This window comes from Capra hircus, chromosome 16, assembly GCF_001704415.2.
Source record: "Capra hircus breed San Clemente chromosome 16, ASM170441v1, whole genome shotgun sequence".
NCBI lineage: Eukaryota > Metazoa > Chordata > Mammalia > Artiodactyla > Bovidae > Capra > Capra hircus.
The window spans coordinates 63,960,263-63,982,390 of record NC_030823.1 but is presented as its reverse complement, the minus strand read 5'-3'; the positions used below and the strand labels follow the sequence as shown (position 1 = coordinate 63,982,390).

The 22,128-nt window shown below is 40.4% G+C and overlaps 1 pseudogene; it reads right to left on the bottom strand.

Moving 5' to 3' along the window:
• LOC102187071 lies at positions 93-956 on the bottom strand (annotated as a pseudogene).

Here is a 22,128-nt window from a genome sequence, read left to right as displayed (position 1 = left end):
CACCTTCTCAGTGCGGGTCTCTTCACTCAAGTGTTCAAAGGAAGGGAAATGTCGGTGTCTCTCCTCTTGGTCTGTCGCAGCCATTTTGTTGTTCACGCGGGGTCACCTTCTGCCTTGCGTAGGTAAGAGTGCTGCGAGGCTCGGGACGCAGAGTCCCTTGTGGGGGTTAAAAGTCAGCATTTCCAGCAGCAGCTGTGCTCCAGACTCCTCTGTCTCAGGTACAACTGGGAGGAGAGGTGGGGGGGAAGACTACCAGGGATAGAGACACGTTTCGAGGCCAGTCATCCTTTGGGGGCCATTCAATCAGGTCAAAGATTCTGCCTATCTGGTCAGCTTCAGGGTGTCTCTGTGAAGATACAGCCAACGCACCACATGTCCACAGGTGTTGCCTAGGTAGATTTGAAAAGGACTTTTGGATTCATGGTACCAGAGTGTTAACAACCACAGGTGTAGAGCTGCCTGGTAGCTGTAGATTCTGGCCAGGCCAAAGTCAGCCAGCCTGACTGTCCCACCACTTGTCACCTGAATGTTCTCTGGCTTCAGGTCCCAGTGAATGCCGCTGGCAGGAAGGAAATCCAGGCCTCTTAGAAGCCAGGGCGTCCGGTTCCTGGTGGTCTCCACTGGCAAGCCTGGTGGGGTGCCTTGTCCAGATACGTCCTTAGGTCTTGGCTCACATGCTCACATGCCAGGGTCACGTTGGCTTCCCGGTCATTTTAGGTAGTGGCACTGACTCCATCAGCCGGACAACACTGGGACGCTCAAGAGCCTCCAGACACGGCAGTAAGCCCACCTTACCAGCTGTGCTGATGGGCAGGCCTCCTCCAGCACTCCTACCCTGGGGACTCGTACGCTCTTGAGGGCCACAAAATGGCCACTGTGGGGATCACGGGCCTTGTACACTGTCCCATCGGCCCTGACACCAATTCAGCCATTGGCTCATATGGAGGGGTAGCCATTCTCAGACCACAGGAGACTCTTGCGCATCTCTGGAGGTCTGGAGCTACTCGGGTGGCAGGTTATCTGGATCCTGGAGCTGATTTCTGCAGCACCATACATTTCAGGTCTGTCCTGGGCCGCTGGATGGTACCAGCCCAGCCATAGACAGAGGCCACAGGCTAGAGCGGCCCCCTTTACCCCACCTTCACTGTATGACCAGCTGCCCTACAATCATTTCTAATGAGAAAAATCTTTTTGTTATCTATATAAGGATAATTCCTTAACACATTAAGGAACATTTTCATATTGACAACTCATTTAACTTATTAGGAAAATACAAATGGAGACATTTCCATTAACATCAGGAACAAGCCAACAATGTCTGCTCTCCTACCTACAGTTAATTATTATTTTATAAGTTTTTGTTGTAGCAGAGGAACAAAAATAAGAAGTGTGATTACCAGAAAAAGAAAAACAAAGTTATCATTGTTTGCAGCTGATATCATCATATACCTAGAAAACCCTAGAGAACCAGCTGAAAAATAATTATAAGAGACTTTGGCAAGATGAATAAATATAAGTGTCAATGGATTTCAAACACACCAGACACAATCAGAAAGTATAATGAGGAACGAAACTCTTTCACAATAGTAACAGGAATATAAAACACCTAGAAATACAAGCTTAATAAAATATACGTCAGACCTTTGTGAAAAATGCCATAGAATTATACCAAGAAGCATAAAATAAGGCTTAAATAAATAGGAAGCCATGCAGTGTGTCTGTGTGGACTATTATAAATATATCAGTTTTATCCACATTAATTTTTAAGTTTAATGTAACCCAACACATTCTCAATGGGATTTTTTTCTTCAGTAGTTTTTCTGGAGGAATAGGTATGTAAGAATTTGTTGCTGGTGTTGTTTAGTAGCTCAGTCATGACCAACTCTGCCTCCCCAAGGACCGCAGCATGCCAGGATTCCCTGTCCTTCACCATTTCCCAGAGTTTGCTCAGACTCATGTCTATTGAATTGGTGATGCCATCCAACCGTCTCATCTTCTGTCATCCCCTTCTCTCCCTGCCTTCAATCTTTTCCAGCAGGGAAAGATTTCCCAGTCTTTCTAATGGGTCAGCTCTTCACATCAAGTGGCCAACGTATTGAAACGTCAGCTTCAGCATCACATAAGAATAGCAAAAGAAAAGCTGGAAAAGAAAGCTAATGAGGAAGGTTGAACTTGTTCTACCAGGTAGAAGATATATTGCTGAGCTACAGTAGTGGTGCCTGTACAAGTATGGGTCAATAAGAGAGACTAGCCCTCAAAGAGAAAGCACCCTATGATGTACAATGGCTTGAGACGCTATACCGGTGACATCAGAACAAAGTAAGGGACAGATTACTCAATAAATGATATATGGAAGACATTAGACTAGGTCTTTACCGTATCCGATATGTCATACACAGTAATCAATTCTAGAGATGTCTGTATAAAACAATGTATATAGTAAATCAAACAACACAAATATTAGAAGAAAATAAATGACTCACAGATGAAGACACCTTTCAGCAAGAGCAATAGAATTGGTGACATAAAGTCTTAAACACTGCATATTAAAACTATCATTTCTTAAACACAAAAAAATACCATGGACACATTGAAATGACAATGCTGGAAAAATGTCTACCACTGATGATAGGCAAAGAGGTAACATTTTTTTCTAAGAGTTTTTATAAATCTGTAAAATACAAACATGTCTATAGGAAAAAAAACTGGATTAAAAGATACAGGAAAGAGGAATTACAGATGTTCAACAAAAATGGGGGAAAGTTCAGCTTTCCTGATAATCTCACAAATCTAAATATCATTTTATTTTATTAGAAAATTTTATTGGAGTATAGTTGATTTATAATGTGTTAGTTTCAGGTCTACAGCAAAGTGAATCAGTTATAAATATACCCATTTTTTTCTACGTTCTTTTCCCATATAGGTAATTGCAGGGTAAAGCTCCCTGTGTTATACAGTAGGTCTTTATTAGTTATCTATCTTTTTAAACATCATTTTAAACTTATTCAATTGCCAGCTCAGGGTGAGAGATGGTCAGGTGATGGATCCTGTCAAGTAACCTGGAAGAAATGTTTAGTATTACCACTTCCTGGGAGGTATTTGGCTATATATTTCAGAAGCCTAAAAACTTCTGGTTATTTAGCCCAAGGATTCTTCTTCTAGAATTCTGTCATTAGAAATTAGAAAGTGATGTGGACAACACTTTTTGCACAAGGGTGTTCTTTACTTTCTATTTATGATATAAAAAAACCGGAACTAAGTTAAATGAAAAATTGTACTGGAGTGGTGGATTATTATACATTGAAGGTTCTGAAAAATTCTGATTTTTGAAGAACTTAATGACATGCAAATGTTCACAACATAATTTTAAAATAAAAGTATAGAATTCAAAAGTGCATCCTCAAGAACTTAGCTCTAGAATTTAGGGTAGGGTATTTCAACTCGAATCTTTACTTGCATTTTTAATACTTCCTTTTTTCTATAATAAAATGCATCACTTCCACAATGAAAGAATAGTGTATGTGGGTCTATGTACTTAAGGTACAAAATATGCAGTGATTCAATATGCTTTTTAAGACATTAATCACACTTTGGAAATTAGAAGCGGATTTTCTGATATTTCTACAGGTTTTTCCTCTGTTTTGAAACATATACCCTTCTCTCTTTTTCCAAACTCATTCTGCTTTCTCCATGAAACACAGTCATATATTCAGTCCTTTACACTTGTCTGTACTCCCCATTTTTTTATTTAAGAGAGAGAGGAATATATTTAAGTTTGGCTTTGATTTCTACAAGTTTGTTAGAAAAGTTTAAGATTTCACTTTGCTAAAAATGAAAAGATGCTGGTGACAGAACCATGCTTTGTTGCCTAGGTAGCAGAAATGCTAACAACTCTATCAGATAGAAGATTTCTAAATAAACCTGTGCCTAAATTAAAGTGGCATTTCCAAATGGTTAAAGAGTTAAAAGGATGTGGGGAAAACTGAAGAGAAGAATCAGGTGGTAACTTGGGATGAAGAGGAAGTACTGAATAGATACTCATATGAACAGTTCACATCATACAGAAATCAGATAATCCTCACTAGAGCATCTTGTAAACATATTGCGTTGATTTTTGTTAATTTCTCTAACACACAGAAAAAACTGAACAATTTTTGGAAATACAGAGGTAAAAATGATCGTCAATAATCCTACCATCTATTAAGTGGAATTACTTCTGATTTCTATTCTCTTTCTCTCTCTGCAGCCTCCATCTTTATTAAAGATATCTATTTAATACTCCAAATAAAATTTTGTATCACAATTACTTTTCAGAATTAAGTCTCTGAAAAGAACTTGGGTATTTACACCCCAGGATAAATTCCTCTCCAATCTATTCCCCGAGAGTTCTCAGTGCAATGCTGGCTCTCCTGGTGGACAGCTGCCATACACTCAATCTAAAGCGAAGTCTGCCTGTTGACGAGGCCTACGTAAGCAGATGCAACTTTCATTGCTTCTTTCTTAAATATGAAACAAAGATTTATTTAACAAGTATTTATTAGATACCCACGAGATGCTGGGCACAATTCTTGATGCAACAGTAATAAAAAAAAAAAGAAAGACCAAAAGTCTTGTTGCTTACATTCTTGTGATAGTAGAGGGAAAAAAGGTAAGGGAATTATCCCATGTTTTAGAGATTGATATGTGCTATTGACAAAAAGAGTTGGGTGGTCAGATGGTGACATTTGAGACCCTAGAGAATCATAAATTTCCTATTTAAAAAGAGTCTATGAGATGCCAAGAAAGGTTAGTGAATGATTACATACCTAGACATACCTGTGTGAAATTCTGGATGTGAGATCATGAAGTTTCCAGCCAGTGGGGGCAAGACCACAAGGGTAGGAGAGTGGTCACATACAAATGGATAGATCTAGACTGACATCAAACTTTTTAAACAATAACAGTGATCCTAAAAGAATATCTTTAAAGTATGAGGGAAATCATTTTCAATCAAGAGCAGATTGTTCAACCAAATGGTCATTCCAATAATAAAACATATTCAAATACATCAGTATATTGAACATCTACGTCCTATGCACCCTTCTTAGGAATTTACTTGAAGATGTGCTCCTTAACAGACTGAGGGTATAAACTAAGAAAGGGTACTGATGGAAAAATAAATTTAGATGTATCCAATAGAGGAAATAAAAATAAGTACTGTACTAGGGTTCCCCAGAGAAACAGAATGAACAGGATATATATATCCTAGAGAGAGATTTATTGTGAGGTACTGGCTCATGTGGTTATGGAGACTGAGACATCCCATGAGCTACTGTCTGCAAGTGGGAGACCCAGGAAACCTGGCGATGTAGTCCGAAGGCGTGAGAACCAGGAACCCTGAGAGCAGGAGAGAATCACCCCTCAGGTTGGGGGAGGGCAATCCAACCTTCCTCTGCGTTTTGGTTCTGTTTGCTGCTGCTGCTTCTAAGTCGCTTCAGTCGTGTCCGACTCTGTGCGACCCCATAGACGGCAGTCCACTAGGCTCCGCCATCCCTGGGATTCTCCAGGCAAGAACACTGGAGTGGGTTGCCATTTCCTTCTCCAATGCATGAAAGTGAAAAGGGAATGTGAAGTCGCTCAGTATTTGTGTCTGTTTCTTCTCGACCCAATGGACTGCAGCCCACCAGGCTCCTCTGTCCAAGGGATTTTCCAGGCAAGAGTACTGTTTAGGCCCTCAACAAATTGACTGATGGCCACCCACATTGCGGAGGACCATCCGCTTTACTAAAGCCACCATCTCAAATGCTAATATCTTCCAGAAACACCCTCCAAGACAAACCCAGAAATAATGTTTAATCAGATATCTGGATGTCCCAAGGCCCACTCAAATTGACATGTGAAATTAACAATCACAAGCACGGAGAGAAAAGGAGAGACATGAGGTACATTGTAGGCCTGCTTCAGCAGAGAGCCAATAACTGACCTATTGTTAATGTTGATCAATCAAGAATTAACAGTATAAATCAAAGAACTGTGTCCATCTTCAATGTTTATGATCTTGTCATAGACAAGACAAACTGGAAACTGTAGAGCAGGATCATCCTTTGAAGTCCAGTGGTTAAGACCTGGCCCTCTGTTGCAGTGGGTGAGGGTTCAATCCCTGGTCAGGGAGCTAAGAGTGGCCAAAAAACTAAAACAGAGGCAATACCATAACAGATTCAATAAAGACTTTAAAATGGTCTACATTACCAAAAAGTCTTTAAAAATGCAAACTCTAAAATACAAACAAATACGTGAAAAAACAGTAGAGCAATGCTTAACCATCCAATTAGCTGTCAATAGCGCGGTGACAGGTGAAGAGGACGGACACAGGACAGGGATGAAGCAGAAACTCTGGACATCATCTGGTTTAAAGTTAAGAAGATCGGAGAGAATTTCCAGGGTTCTGAGCTAGCAGGGAGAGTAATTACAAGAAACTTTTATAGAGAGGGTGGGGTTCAGGAAGGGAAAGAGTGCCTAGAGGGCATTTTCCCTGCCCGCCCACCATGCTGATGTAAATAGAGAAAAGATAAAACAGAGATATTTTTTGCTTGTATTTTAAATTTACAAATACTGTGAAAACTAATTTATTAACATTTCATTCAGTCAGTTAATATTTTTTATGTGCTTATTATGTCTCAGGTACTACTGAACTGATGGAACAGTAAAGATAAAAAAATTCTCTTCCAATGAGGCTAAAAGTAATCGGCTTAGTGACTCACAGGTAGAATCTGATAAGGAGAGATGGGCATGTAGTGATTAAATTTGATAAAGTGTTACAGGTGCTGTGACAGAAATATGTTCAGCATCCAGAAAGGACATCAAGGAAGAGGGAGTCCATTTGGTTTGTGGTAAGTTAAATTCAAGAGCTATCTGATAGAGTGAGAGTTCTGCTGCCTTGAAGAGGAGGTGACCTTTGTACCTTTGAAAATGCAATTATTCTCTTGTGAGGCTAGCCTGAGGAAGTAATCTTAAATAAAGAAAAAGAATTAAGCAAAATAAACAAAGCAAAGCAAACAAACAGAAATCTGTTTTGACAAATCATCTTTGAAAACATCTTACAGCACTTCTGCAGCAACCCTGAATTAATCACTAATATAGGATAACTCCTGAGCGAATGCAATTTCTTCATCCTTATATTGCAGGTAATAATGCCTATTTTAAGGATTTTACAGTAAGAATCAGAAATAGAAATAATTCTTAGCATACTCTGTGAAGATTACTGGGATGACAATGGTGGTGATGCACAGGGAATCACAGGTGTCCAGAAAGCCGGAGCTGGCATGTGCCCTGGAGACCAGCCTCTCTTTCTTGTTTTATTGTGGAGGAAACTGAGACGTACAGAAGTTAAATTATTTGCCAGAGAAATCTGCCTGAAGCCTTAGAGCATTACATTTAAGACACTGAAAAGAGATATGTGTACCTTGAGGCCGGAGTCACGGGTGAATTTGAGAGCCCTATACTTTCCCTAAATTATTTAAGTAATGTGTCAGCAAAGGCCTGCTTACAAATCAGATGCAGTGCGCTTCAAGGGTCTTCTCTCAACTCCTGAAATGAGTTATTAGCCCAGTTGATTGTAGCACCCTTCGTTCTAGAAGCTGAAATCAGAATCACCAAAACCCACATCTGGAGCACAAACTGCCTGGATCAAAGTGATGTTTTCCTCCTTTTTAGCATTACATATTGGTATTAGGCCATTTCCTCTTGGGTTTCTACAATGGACTATGCACTATAAGTGGGCTTCCCAGGTGGCGCAGTGATAAATAATCCACCTGCCAATGCAGGATACAAAAGAGCCTTGGGTTCGATCCCTGGGTCAGGAAGATCCCCTGGAGTAGGAAATGGCAACCCACTCCAGTATTCTTGCCTGGAGAATCCCATGGACAGAGGAGCCTGGTGGGCCACAGTCCATGGGGTTGCAGAGTCAGCCGTGACTGGGCAACTGAGCACCCGTGCATACACAGCAGTTGGCAAGAGGTTCATGGAGACACTGGTGGTGGAGCCTGGTGGGCGGCTGTCTCTGGGGTCGCACAGGGTCGGACACGACTGAAGCGACTTAGCAGCAGCAGAAATTGAAGAAAGGGAAACGTTGCAAACCCGACTGTCACCTTTTCCTCTGTCATATCTGACAAAGAAGGAGATTAATTACCATCAATACTAACTCAGGGTCTGTGTAACTCATGGGTCTGGCCGCAGTCTCTTCATTACAGTATTATTTCTTAAGTATGGATTTATGGGAAGCATAAGGAAGCATTTCACAGGTATGGATCTACCACACACATCTTCTCTGCCTTTCTCTCACCCTGTGTCCCCTTCAAGAGGAATTCTGCCTCTTTCATCAATGCTTCCTTTCTGCAATGAGCTAGAAATATATGCGTTTACATTCTTTGAACTTAAACTTCTTCAACACTAAATGTGGGATATTAATATCTTTATTAGTGGTTTACTGAGATAATTCAATTAGTTAATCTAAACAGTAAAAGCTCTTGGCCAAAAATTATATATATATTACACACACACACACACACATATATAATACATGTGTGTAATATATATATGTATGTATATGTGTGTGTAATAAATACTACTTACCTACTGACCCTGCTGTCTCTCTCTGCTTCCTTCCTCCCTGCCGTGTTTTCTGTGTTTTCACCCTCCTTCCCCCTCCCTCTCTCCTCTCTTTCCTCCACCTTCATGTTGCACAAATACACTGATCCTGCTTCCAGCATTCTACAGTGATCACGGGTCACACAAGCCATAGTCCCTACTCCTGTGGTGCCGTCTCCTCCACTTTGTGGACTAGAAAAGAAGCATCCATCTAGAGGTTTGGACCAAGACACTTTCGACTCTAAAATCCTACAGTTCTTTTTGTGGCACCAAACCATCCAGTGTTTCTGGCAGATGTGCTTCTAGAGATGGTTTGATTTAAAACATTTTTGCTTTGCAAGTTGGTCTTTAAAGAGCTTCTGATCAAAATCACTCTTTCCCTTTAATGAAGAGAGAATTAGAGAGCTGGAAAGGTTGGGAAGGACACACATTCCCCACAGTGATTTTTCACAGTGTTCTGAAGGCAAGAAACTAAGATTGATTTATATTTCTTCATTTTCTAAAGAGGAAGATGATGCTCCATGTGCTCTTTTTACTCACAGAGGGTTTGAGGCAGAAACAATTCTTTAAAAAGATATATGTCTTGAGGACAAACCTGGAAGTTTGATATAGCAAATTGTATTTGTACCAGATTTTCCTTTATTTTAAATTCCCATTAAAACTACTCAATATTGTGCTGTGGTATTTAGCATTTCACTTTTCTCTTCCTCCTCTGATTTGGAGGTCCAGAGACACAAAATGAAATGAACAGAAGAGGGAGAATTTCTTGAGCTGGACAAATATTTAATTAGGCTAGTACTACGCTTCTTTTCAGGGAAAGAACATAGACTCAAATGTATCACAAAAACAAAAGAAATATCTTGAAGGAAATGAAAGAGGGTTCAAGGAGAGAAAGATAGAGAGGCAGGAGAGAAGGGGGACAGAGAAAGAGATGCTTGAACATGGATTCTTTGCTAATCTCACAGCCATAAAAATCCTGAGTCATAGACATTCAAGCTTTGTTTTGGGAGATTTTCAAATTCAAAGAAAATATTATTTACCTTGTCCTCACAATGTGTGGCTTCTTAAATTATTGTTGAAACGACAGTATGGGTTTAGGGTTTGGATTAGACCATGGGTTTTTTTTTTTTTTAATTGAAGTATAGTTGATTTACAATGTCATGCTAGTTTCAGATGTACAGCACAGTGATTCAGTATATATATATATGTGTGTCTGTATATATATATGTATACATATATGTATATATATACAGACACATGCATATATATGTATATATATACAGACACATGTATATATGTACACATACATACATATATATGTATATTCTTTTTTCAGACTCTTTCCCCTTCCTGCTTCCCTGGTGGCTCAGAGGTTAAAGCGTCTGCCTGCAATGCAGGAGACCTGGGTTCGATCCCTGGGTCGGGAAGATCCCTTGGAGAAGGAAATGGCAACCCACTGCAGTACTCTTGCCTGGAGAATCCCATGGACAGAGGAGCTTGGTGGGCTACAGTCCATGGGGTCGCAAAGAGTCAGACACAACTGAGCGACTTCACTTTCACTTTCACTTTTCCCATATGTGTTATTATAAAATATTGAGTCGAGTTCCCTGTGCTATACAGTAGGTCCTTGTTGGCTATCTATTTTATATTCAGTAGTGTGTGTATGTTAATCTCATCCTCCTAATTTAGGCTATTGTTATTTAAACGATGCAACAAATACAGAGGCAGGGAAGGATACTAAGCAAAAAGTGCCTAATAATAAGAGGAGAAAGGGAGGGGGAGGTGCTGAGGACAACCCACCACACGCTAGTCTTTCTGGGGGGTCCTTTCTCTCTCGAATTCTCCAACCCTGGAATGAAATACCCATCCTTTCTGAAGGAAGATGGTCTCCGTCACATTTCTGCCCAGGCATCCCTGTGATCGAAACGATCAGTCCAGATGAAAGTGTGTGGAGAATGTGGCCTATACATACAACGGAATATTATTTAACCCTAAGAAAGAAATCCTCACACATGCTACAGCAGGAACGAAGCTTGAGGACCCTGTGCTGAGAGAAATTAGGACAAATATTGTGACATTCCGCTTACCTGAGGTACCTAGAGTAGTCAGACTCGTTGAGACAGAAAGTACTGATGGAATGATGGCCACCGGGGAGTCACTGTTGAGTGGGTACAGAGGTTCAGTGTGGGAAGACAAAGAAGTTCAGGGGATGGGTGGAGGTGATGGCTGTACAACATTGTGAATGTACTTAATACCACGGAACTGTGAACTTAAAAAGTGTTAAAAGAGTAATTTTTTTTTGGGGGGGTCATGCTGCGTGGCATGTGGGATCTTACTTCCCCAACCAAGGATTGCACCCACACCCTCCTACAGTGTCTTCATCACGGGACTACCCGGGAAGCCCCAGTAGAAAACTGTATGTGTTATGCGTGTTTCACCACCACCAGCAACTCCACAGTGATAATAATCAAATTACCTGTCCTGGCTAGAAAGAGCAGCAATGGAGAAAATGGCTGTAAAAAAAATAAGCTGCCTTAGATGAACTAACACAGGGAAATGGAGTAATTTTTACAGTAAAGGGTTCCTGCTATCCCAGATATTAAGTTAATGTTAACTCATTCCACAAAAACTCTGTAGGTCAAATAACATCAGGAAACCAAGGTTCAGTGGTCACCATCTTGCCTATCCTTACAGTCTATTCTTCATCATCACATAAAGAATTTGATGCCAAGTCTGTCTGTGACAAAGCCTGTCTTCTCTTCCACACAATACTTTCTTTAAAGGGCCAGTTTTCACTGAGTTTGAAATACTCATAACTCGAGACAGAGGAACATCTAAGAAAAAGCAGATACTACTCAGCTGTGGGAAGAGAAAGCAGGAAGAAATGGTCCCTAAAACAAAGCAAGAGAGATGGATGAGCTAGCGCAGGGTAAGAAAGTGAAGTGTTAGTGACTCTTTGCGACCCCATGGACTTAAGCTCATCAGGCTTCTCTGGCGAGGAGGCTCCTCCATAGAATTTTTCAGGCACGAATACTGGAGTGGGTAGCCATTCCCTTCTCAAGGGGATCTTCCCAACCCAAGGATTGGACCCAGACCTCCCGCTGCAGGCAGATTCTTTACCGTCTGAGCCACCAGGGAATCTCAAGGATAAGAAATTTCTGTTAACTTCCACAGATCATTTTGGGTTTCTCACTTTGACTTCTGAATTTGAAAGCTCAGTAGCAGATATGCCTAATTTATTCCTAAACTGGCAAAAGGTGAAGCCTTTTCTGCCAGCCTTTTCTGGACATTCTAATGATAATGGAGCATTTGGCATTAGTTCTGAGTTTTAATAGAAAAGCGATCTAATTGAAATAAAGATAGGATAGCACAAAATTGTGCTAAAAACTTAGGGATAAGGGCATCACCTTAATAGCATCAACTATCTTTCTGATTGTCTTCATGAAATGAGCCAAATGTTCTAAGATAGATGAAGCCCTGGAATGAGGTTTGACTTGTCATTAGCTGCTTTCAACTGTGTCACTTTGAACTCCTCTCTTAACATTTTTGAGCCTCAGTTTCCTAACACATAAAATGGGAATAATAATGCCTAATGTATAAGATTATTGAAGAACTGAATTACATTAAAGAAGAAGGTGTATATTAGAGTGCCTGGCATGGCACACTTTAATTTAATATGAAACTGTTGGTAATACACTACAAAAAAGATGCTTTTTTATTTTTGGCAACCTCATCATTTTGGCACACAGGTTTTCTCTAGTTGGCATAAGGGCTCTAGTGGGTGCAGGCTTAGTTGCCCCGTGGCTTGTGGAGAGATCTTAGTTCCCTGACCAGGGGTTAAATGCACACCTCCTGCATTGCAAAGCAAATTCTTAACCACTGGATCACTAGGGATGTCCCAAGATGCTTTATTTTTCATGTAACTGGTTTCCTGTGAGACAACATGGGCAAGCAAGTTCAGGGCTATCTCGATCTCAAATAAAGTTATGATAAGAAAGGGAAATGTTGAATAAAAAAAAAAATCAAACCTTTCCATGTTTTGGAGTGAAAAGGTAACAGGAATAATATTAATACTAAGTGGAGAGCCAGTGAATGAAATAAGATGGTGCACCTGTCATCAAAGCACACTTCAGGCTTTTTTTTTTTTTTAATCTCCTACCTCACATCTTTAGGAAAACTAATGGATCTTAGCTAGTCATATTTATAAGAGAAATACTTCACAGTACCAGTATTTTATTTACTAGCATTCTGCACGCATAGAATGGGAAATAATTCACTTGGCTGAAGCCAGCAGGTAGGTGGCCAGATTTAGAACACATCTGCTGAAAGTGAGATTAATAATTAAAGCATAAAGCCACCACTACTTTTTAAGCTACACTTATTGCCTTCACTGGTGTGAAAATTCTCTGAGTAACTGGCCTTTACGGTCTCACATCAGTTGCTTGTCAGTAAATGAGGGTGGTTTAAAACACTAGTTTTGAACTCCTGATCAGAGCTCATCCATCAGTGTCACTTGGTTGGAGTGAGCTGGGGAGTGGAAAAGTTGATGCCTTTTTTCTTTCTGTTAAAATGTTCGATATTGGTATTCCTAACTGGTACATTACCATTAAGATAGACAGAATCACAGGTTCTGCCCAGTACTGACAGGCAGTCTCCCAAATCACTAATTATCCATCCTATTTCACTGAGTTGGAATCATGGTTGAGAAGAAAAATTATACAAAACTTGCAGAGGTAGGAGAGAATAGATGTCTAGATCCATAAATGCATAGCCATTTGCATGCTTGCAATCATAGAAATCATTAACTGAAAATACGCTTTATTTTGTTGGCCTCCTAGGAGAAAAATAATGCTGCAGAGTATTGAAATTGTGAGGCAAAGCCAGCATTTTTAAGAAAGAAAAGGCAGCGAACAGCCTTGTTTATCAATACAAAAGTTTAGACACTTTGGACCTGTGTTAGAAAGTACATTAACATTCCTAAAAGATAAAGCAGCAGAATAATTTATTTTTTCTCCTTTTTCAATGAACATTTAGTATCGGTGCCAGTTATGGGGATGACTATAGACGAGGCAAATGTCCGTCTCTATGGATTATTGGTTTGTGATTTGTTTGTTGATAGCATAGCACTGGCTATCTCTTACGAAATATCTACTTGTTTTCAGTTTTGACCTTCATACTTCCATACTCTGTCGTAGGGAGGGAACAAAACAAGCAAGAAGTCAAAAAAACTGTGGGCATTTTTTTTTCCTGATGCCTAATTTTAACATGTCAAAGTGTTCCTGACAAAACCAGCCCCTCTCTTTTCCTCTCACTGTCTAACTGCTTCATGTCCAGAGGCTGATGGTAACAGTTCAGGACCTGAGTGGAGTGTGACATCTTAATTTGATCATCAAGTCATTTGGAATCTGCTCTCGGCCAAAATTCCAGTGATAATTTGGGTTGCGTTTAAAAGCCACTAAACAAGGAAATAATTTTGTCCACTTCTTATCCTCTCCCTTGGATTAACTGGCTACTCAACCGGTGGTTTGCTCATCTGTTCCATTCTAAAACCCAAGAGCTACACCTTAACCCCACCTCTGTGAGATCTCCCCTTCCCTTTCTAGTTTATTTTACATTTAAACAGACTTCAGCGACACCCCTTTTAGTCTCTGAAAGAACTCGTGCTTTTAACTTGATGCCAAATGACGAAACTTAATGTCACCAGCTTTTTTTCTTTTAATGTTAACTGCTCATTTCTTATTGTAGTTTGATATTGTTATTCAACTACTGTAAATAAAAGCTAATTAACAAAATGTCAATTGACATTCAAAGCAGCTGCAGATGGCTTTTACTTTTCAAAAAACAGTTTCATCTTTATCAGCAACAGATGAAAAACCACCATATCTGACAACACAGTGACCCATTATGGTTCCAACATATGCATTTGAAATGAGGCTCAATACAGTGTCTACTGAAGGATGTATTTTAATTGGTTTAATAATGACTAATGAGATTGTAATAAATGAGCCTCACTGGATGGATTCTGATATTTTATAAAAAAGAGTCACAAAAGAAGTGAAAGAATAGCAATGGGCATATGAAGAGATTTACATAGAATTGCCTCATATTTTCCTCCTTCTGAAGTAATTTGTAATGAATGTATAGGCTCAACAAGCAAAGGACCAAGAGGTTATCAGGGCCAAGTAAATTTTGGCAGAACAAATAAGGAAACCCCATCTCTAGACATTAAGAAGAACCTCACTAAACTAGAGAAATTTGGAAGTTAGCAGAGATTAGCCTAAAACTTGAAAACAAAGTAGGGAATTATGACTGCCCTGACATTGAACTAGAAGCCTACACCTCAGGAAACAAATGATAGATACAGTTTCATACTTGAAGGTCTGGGTGTATTCAGAAGCATGAACCAAGTAGGCTTAGCCCTAAAGTAATGAGACCATAAGACATTTAAGTGGTGTTGGAAGAAGATTCTAATATATCTGAAAAGGGATCTAGAGCCTAATTTCTTGTACCTGATATAAGCAGAAAGATGAAACAGGGAGAGAAAAATTTTAATGTTTCTATTACAAGAAGCTTATTCTACTTCTGACTATAATGAAGTAACTCACGGCTGATCAAGTCTCCTGTTGAAAAGACCTAGAAAATCCATATAAAAACACAAAGTACACATTTTTTTTATAAGACATCGAAGGCAACCAAAATATCCAAGACTTGAGGAGTCAAGATCCCAGAAGGAGAGAAATTATTAAGATAAATCCAATATTTTCTGGGCTTCCCTGGTAGCTCAGCTGGTAAAGAATCCACCTACAATGCAGGAGACCTGGGTTTGATCACTGGGTCAGGAAGGTCCCCTGGAGAAGGAATGGCAATCCACTCCAGTATTCTTGCCTGGAAAGTCCCATGGATGGAGGAGCCTGGTGGGCTACACGCCATGGGGTTGCAGAGTCAGGCATGACTGAGTGACTAACATGCACAATATTCTCTGGCCACATTCAGGAAATCTGCCAATTTGGGGCATAGAAGGAAAAGCTGGGAATTGGGCAGAAGGTAGATACTAAGAGGCAGAGAATCCATCAGAGCTTCCAGCAGTCTCACACAGTTAGGGAGACAAAAATTGGAGTTCGGGACTGCCTAGGAAGATGGGACCTGAGACCAAGATCTCCTGAGATAAGAGAGATGTAGAGGGTACTCTGGGGTTCATCTAGAGGCATTTGTTAAATTCTTAAGAGGTACCGGCAAGAGACTAAAACGTCAAGCAGGCAGGTTAAAAGCAAAAGGGAGTTTGGAGCAGTTTGGGGAGGCTGAGAAGATAAAACCTGGAGGTTAAGGTCTGCTTGGGCGGACTTCCTGTGTTCCAGAACCAGGCTCATTTGCCTGGTGTGCTGCACACCAAATGCTGAGAGGCTGAGGTTTGCAGCAGAGAAAAGGTTTATTCACGTGGCATCCCAGTGAACCAGGAGAACCAACCTCGAATCTATGTCCCTGTAGGTGAGGGGCTTGGGACATTTCTGGGATAAAGAAGCAGGGTGGTCTGAGGCGTGGCAGGGAAAGGTGATTGGAGGTGAGAGAAAGATGAGGCAATCGTTCCGTGCAGACACAGCTAAGATATGTGCTTCTTTGTGGGATGCATATTCAGAAAATGGTAGTGTTAGCATGTCTTGAGGATGGAGTTTTGGGCCCTCAACACCAAAAGGTCATGAATCACACACTCACACATGTCCACGTGGTAAGTTGGCGGTTCCAGCCAGTTTTATAGGCTGGAGCTTGACCTGGACACTGCTGACTCCGAGTTCCTGAAAAATAACAGGCAAACATCTTATTACACCATATGACACTTGGAGGATATGTTTTTTGCAAAAACAACTGCAGTGAGCTTGATCATTAAAGGCAGGTAACAGCTTGTTATTTATTAATAACAACTTAATTATTGTTAATAGTTTAATGGATCCAACTGATGAGTACCGTTGGTTTCACTAGTAAATACCCCAGATTCTCAATTTACATGCCAGAGGTATATAAAGACCTATAGAGACAACAAGCTGTGTGAATCAGCCCAGTTTCTTGTTTACTATGGCTGTCTGCCAAAGGATAGGATAAATCACTTTTGGAGAAAGATAACATCATCCTAAAATCTGCAGTTTTTCATAAACAATGTTGTATGGTCAATAAAATATTATTAGACATACAAAGAAACAGAATGCTAAACAAAATCTCATAATCGAAACAGATCCATAGTTAATACAGATATCGGGATGATGAGACATGTATTTTTTTTAAAACCTGATTAATATATTAATCAGGCTCTTCTGTCCATGGAATTCTCCAGGCAAGAATACTGGAATGGGTTGCCATTCCCTTCTCCAGGGGATCTTCCTGACCCAGGGGTCCGACCCAGGTCTCCTGAATTGTAGGCAGATTCTTTACGATCTGAGCCACCAGAGAAGGCCCTAAATATCAGGATTATGAGACATGGATTTTTAAAAACTTGATTAATATATTTGAGAAAAATAGATGTCAAAGGGTGAATTTCACTAGAGGGCTAAAGTCTATAAAAACATCAAATGGAATATCTACAACTGAAAAAACTAGTAACTGAAATTAGGATGAAAATAGAAGATTTAATCATATTTGAACATGAAAATTCTGAAAGAGATGGGAATACCAGACCACCTGACCTGCCTCTTGAGAAACCTGTATTTAGGTCAGGAAGCAACAGTTAGAACTGGACATGGAACAACAGACTGGTTCCAAATAGGAAAAGGAGTACATCAAGGCTGTATATTGTCACCCTGCTTTATTTAACTTATATGCAGAGTACATTATGAGAAATGCTGGGCTGGAGGAAGTACAAGCTGGAATCAAGATTGCTGGGAGAAATATCAATAACCTCAGATATGCAGATGACACCACCCTTATGGCAGAAAGTGAAGAACTAAAGAGCCTCTTGATGAAAGTGAAAGAGGAGAGTGAAAAAGTTGGCCTAAAGCTCAACATTCAGAAAACGAAGATCATGGCATCTGGTCCCATCACTTCATGGGAAATAGATGCGGAAACAGTGGTTGACTTTATTTTTCTGGGCTACAAAATCATTGTAGATGGTGATTGCAGCCATGAAATTATAAGACACTTACTCCTGGGAAGGAAAGTTATGACCATCCTGGACAGCATATTAAAAAGAAGAGACATTACTTTGCCAACAAAGGTCCATCTAGTCAAGGCTATGGTTTTTCCAGTGGTCATGTATGGATGTGAGAGTTGGACTATAAAGAAAGCTGAGTGCCAAAGAATTGATGCTTTTGAACTGTGGTGTTGAAGACTCTTGAGAGTCCCTTGGACTGCAAGGAGGTGCAACCAGTCCATCCTAAAGGAGATCAGTCCTGAGTGTTCATTGGAAGGACTGATGTTGAAGCTGAAACTCCAATACTTTGGCCACTTGATGCGAAGAGCTGACTCATTGGAAAAGACCCTGATGCTGGGAAAGATTGAGGGCAGGAGGAGAAGGGGGTGACAGAGGACAAGATGTTTGGATGGCATCACTGACTCAATGGACATGGGTTTGGGTGGACTCCAGGAGTTGGTGATGGACAGGGAGGCCTGGCGTGCTGCAGCATGGGGTCGCAGTCGGATATGACTGAGCGACTGAATTGAACTGAACTGAACATGAAAAAGAGTACTTGTTAACTGGCTGATAAATCAGTATTTATCAGATGATTTAGTATTTAATCATATGATAAAGTATTCAGATTGAAGGAGAGCAAAAGGTTGAAGAATGCACAAAGTCACATAAGAGATACATAGAACATGGAGAGAAGATTCAATGTACATAAAATTGGAGTCACAGAAGAAATGAAAACTGATGAAATATATCAAAGAAGTGCTACAAACTCCAAGCTGGATAAGAACAAAAGAAGTCACAATCGATTAGGCTTGTGATTGTAAAATTTCTGCAAACAAAAGTCTTAAGAGCATCCAGAAAAAACTGACTCATTAGCTTTAAAGGAGCATCAATGAGACTGATAGTTATTTTCTCAAAAGAGAACTAAAAGCCAGAAGACAATGCAATGATGCCTCCAAAGTGCAAAAGAAAAAAACGAAGATTCACCCAGGAATTGATCACCCAGTGAAAATACTTTTCAAATGTGAAAGTGAAATAAGTGTTTTCCTAGACAAATAAAAACATGGAATTCACCACCAGAAGACCTACACTAAAAGAAATGCTAAAGGGAACTCTTGGGACAGGAGGAAAGTTATCCCAGACATCCCAAAAGGAATGAGGAGCCGTAGAAAGAGTAGACAATAAATACAATGCATATTGCTAGTTTAGTGGGGCTTAAAATTCATGAGAACTATAACACAAAATTAGAGCAGGGATGTTGTTTGGACTATCATCTGTTGAAGTGAAGTGAAGTGAAGTTGCTCAGTCGTGTCCAACTCTTTGCAACCCCATGGACTGTAGCCTTCCAGGCTTCTCCATCCATGGGAGTTTCCAGGCAAGAATACTGGAGTGGGTTGCCATTTCCTTCTCCTCGGGATCTTCCCAACCCAGGGATCGAACCCAGGTCTCCCGCATTGCAGGCAGATGCTTTACATTTGAGCCACCAGGGAAGCCATCGTCTGTTATTGGAAGCCAAAAAAAATCCTCAATCTTATTAATTTGGCCAAGACTTTGTGACCCCTGTGAAGACATTTGGGCAGAGTTCAGTCACAGTAAAGTTAGTTACAAAAGGGGTCAAGGTATCTTTGGAGCATCAGGCTAAGGGCGGTGTTAAGAGCTGTTTGACTACAAGATTCCAAAGCCCTCTCTCTCTCAGCCATGGGAATACCAGTAGATCTAACACTCTCATTGATAGAATTTTAAATAATTTTAGAAGAAGAAATACTTTATTAACATTTCTTTCATTGCTTTTTCCTCAATTCCCAACTTTTAAATGTTTGGTTATTAAACACAAGCGGACTTCCCAGGTGGCTCAGTGGTAAAGAATCTGCCTGACAATGCAGGAGCCGCAGGAGATGCAGGTTCAATCCCTGGGTCAGGAAGATCCCCAGGAGGAAGAAATGGCAACCCAATCCAGTATTCTTGCCTGGGAAATCCCATGGACAGAGGAGACTGATGGGTCGCAGAGTCAGACACATGTGAGCATGCATGCTATTAAACACGAGGGCCTTCTGATGAGAAGCAGGCTGTTCTTTTCTCATTTCATTATTTAGAACAAATTAAAACTAAAAGTAAGAAGTTGAATTCCTTTGTGGTAGATCAAGTGAATTTGCTCACAAGACCAAAATTCTTAGATAGGACAAAAGGATCAATGTCTTGGTGACTCTACGGAGAATTTGTTGTTAGGGGGCAGAATGGGGCTCCAAAGCTGGATTGAAAATTATCAGCTTGAGGTGGCAAGAGAAGAAGGTAAGTTTTTCTCTCTCCCTTAGTTCAGTTCAGTTCAGTTCAGTCGCTCAGTCGTGTCCGACTCTTTGTGACCCCATGAATCGCAGCACACCAGGCCTCCCTGTCCATCACCAACTCCCGGAGTTGAAGTTGACTCAGACTCACCTCCATCGAGTCCGTGATGCCATCCAGCCATCTCATCCTCAGTCGTCCCCTTCTCCTGCTGCCCTCAATCCCTCCCAGCATCAGAGTCTTTTCCAATGAGTCAACTCTTCGCATGAGGTGGCCAAAGTACTGGAGTTTCAGCTTTAGCATCATTCCTTCCAAAGAAACCCCAGGGCTGATCTCCTTCAGAATGGACTGGTTGGATCTCCTTGCAGTCCAAGGGACTCTCAAGAGTCTTCTCCAACACCACAGTTCAAAAGCATCAATTCTTCGGCTCTCAGCCTTCTTCAGAGTCCAACTCTCACATCCATACATGACCACTGAAGAAACCATAGCCTCGACTAGACGGACCTTAGTCAGCAAAGTACTCTCTCTCCCTTAGCAATATAAATACATCCAACAAAGTTGGTGCCATACTGGAAAGCTAGTGGGACTTCTGATCCAAAGAAATCAACATCACTTTTGAACACTTGCTAATTGTGGGATATTGGGGTACCTCTCCTTTGAATATGAGGCTACTAACATCTGATTTTCTTTCTGAGTATGTCTAGTCCACTATTAAAAACTTCTAATAAGTTTCATTTCTCTCTCCCTTTTTAGATGTTCAATTGGCTTTTTAAAGAAAAGTGTACACTGTCATTTTTATAGTTCGGCTATCAGGCCTGCTCTTTTTTTTCCCTTTAAGAATACTGAATACTCTTGCTCTCTAAACTGTCTCTGGTAACTCTCATAGCTGAAGTATTGGCAAATCTATTTTTAGCTGATGTGCTGATGCTTTAACTATTAGCTTGACATATGCTAGACCCTGGTACTTGGAAAATTGTTGGAGTAATTTGAGGCCTAGGATAAATTATATGTGTCTTCTTCCAGATATAATTTACATTTGCTTTGGAAAGATGGCTGGAGGAACTATCACCTTAAACTAAGTTCACGGCTTCAGGGTCTTTGATCTACCTGGGGATGCGAAATCTGTTAATTTTCAGGAAGGGTGCTTCACTTCTGGGTCTCTTACCCCAGGGATTATTCCTTTGAAGTTCATGTTTACTGTAGCGGTGATTTCTCAGTAAACTTTCTAGCTTTATGGGACCTAGGCTTTGATTTCTGTCCTGATCATCTGATAAAGTCACCAAAAGGAAAGTTCAGCTTTGCCAGGATCAGCAAACATTATTAGGGCAAAAGTTGCTTTCATACTAGTTTAATATTTTGTCTCCATTTAGGCCTGGTAGTTGCTTCCTACCTTGTTAGCTCTTGGAGGCTTTTAGATGGATGCTTTTTGTATTATAGTCAGCATTTCCATAGTTTTTTTCCATAGGATAATTGGTTTGGCTAACCTACCTGCTAGTCCCAGAAACTGGAAGTCCAAGACAATAACCAATCTGTATTACGATGCTACTACTAGTATCTCATGATGATACAAAACTAATATCTCACAGAAATTGCATTTCAAGTAGATAATATGTACTTTTTATGCTGAAAACAGCTGCTAAATTGTCAGTTATTGTTATTGTTAGAAAGCAGGAGGAAGAAATCCAGTTTTTTGTTGTGTGCTGGCTACCACCTCATGTGTGGATGTATTACCCCCTCAGAATGGTTTCGATTTTGCAAGCTCCCACTCATTGTTTAGCCAAAGAAGAAGATATATTAGGGCCTCATTATGAAGCAGAGGTTGGTGAACTATGACCTAGGAGCTAAATCTGGTCTGTGGTTTGTTTTTATACAAGTTTTATTGCAACACAGACACATTCATTCATTCATGTATTGGGTATCACTGCTTCTGTATTAACAAGGACAGAGTGAAACAGCCGAAACGGAACCTGCATGGCCCATGAAACATACAATACTCTCTGGCCCTCTATACAGAAAAAGTCTGCCAACTCCTGCCATGAGGTATTAGTCCACCAGTCTTGCCTGACTAGTTTATGAGCTGGGAACAAGTAGATTATTATCTACTTGCCTTA